The sequence below is a fragment of the Micropterus dolomieu genome, linkage group LG19 (assembly GCF_021292245.1).
Source record: "Micropterus dolomieu isolate WLL.071019.BEF.003 ecotype Adirondacks linkage group LG19, ASM2129224v1, whole genome shotgun sequence".
Classification (NCBI taxonomy): domain Eukaryota; kingdom Metazoa; phylum Chordata; class Actinopteri; order Centrarchiformes; family Centrarchidae; genus Micropterus; species Micropterus dolomieu.
In genome coordinates, this window is record NC_060168.1 from 9784785 (window position 1) to 9786326 (window position 1542).

Here is a 1542-nt window from a genome sequence, read left to right on the forward strand (position 1 = left end):
TCGGGCAGAAAGAAAGAGAGAGGCCATTATGACTATAGCCTGAGGCTACTCCCAACGGATAAGGCATTTGTCTTCACTTGAAAGTATGATTTATTTTTCCACCAGTCAGAAGGGTTACGTTTGTCACCACACACTGAAAGGACTTTTGGAAATAGCACCAGAAGCAGAAATGGAGAGAAAAATGAATCTACTAGGTTTTCTAATGCACACTTCATGGTTTCTCAAAGACTTCCCCTATTTGGTTACCTTGTTTGAGATCACTTTCAGTCTTCATTAACTTTAGTTAATCATACTGAACCTTGCGTCTAATTTATCAGCAGGGGCATGTGTGTGTTGATGATTAAGAGAAAGGGGAATGTGGGAAGGGGGGAAAGATGTGGTTGTATCAGGTTCCCTCCACTGGGTGTAGATGTGGTCTTAGATTTCTCTCTGGGCTGCTGATTAACTCGTGTGTGTGTGTGTGTGTGTGTGTGTGTGTGTGTGTGTGTGTGTGTGTGTGTGTGTGTGTGTGTGTGTATGTGTGTGTGTGTGTGCGCGTGTGTGTGAGGGAGAGAAATAGCGAGAGAGAGCAAGATAGAGCTGGGAGTGCACTGAGGAGGAGAGGAACTTCAGCTTTAATTTCCCCCAGCTCCAGATATTACACCCCCGCGCTCTCTGTTTTTATTGGAACAGAGACCAAAAAACACCAAGTGTTTATGATGCATTAAAACACAGTGGGGAACTCGAGTGTGGAATTGTAAATCTATACGTTTGGCTCTGTCTCTCCAAAGCAGAATTAATTCTTTTATAGAGGATTTCGTGTGTTTTACGAAGACTGATGATTGTAACGTGCCATGAAATCATGTTTATCATCTTGATGTGGAGGACAGAGGCTAGAGAGAAAATTCTCTGTCAGGGGGAAAGAGAGGGAAATGGAGGCAGTACTTCAGGGGAAAAAATGCACAGGGGCACATGGGAGGTGGGAGGAGTCCTTGAGTTTTGGGTTGAGGCACAGGAGGAAAGAATTATTCGGCATTACCCTAATGACCATTTGAACAAACGGATGGGTGAGGAGACCACATTACATTCTATTAACTCCGCTTTTGTTGTCAGTGAACTGTTAATGATGTACAAAGGGAGCTCTGCACCGCTCTCCTGGACAATGCATGCTCTGTGCTTCTAATTATTCTCAGGAAAGTGCAGGCAGCCTTTATACCTGGAGACACATTAGCTGGCTCTAATTAGAGTAAATATTCTTCTGGTATAACACTAGTATTGCCTCACCAATCCAACAGTGATTAGTGCTGTGTTTTTCTGTGGGTCTGCTTATGCATTCTCAGCTCTTCTCTGTCTCATTCTCCTTCTGTTTTTCTATCTTGATCATTGCCTTTGCCTCTTCCTCACTCTTTTCTTCTCTGCACTCAATTTACTCCCCCCCACCACCACCACATCTCTCTCTCCTTCCACCCTTTTTTTTTTCAGCAGTAGAGCCCTTCTAGCTGTGACAGAATCTGCCCATGCTCCAGCCATCTCCCAAGTTCATTATATCTGTACACAGTGTCC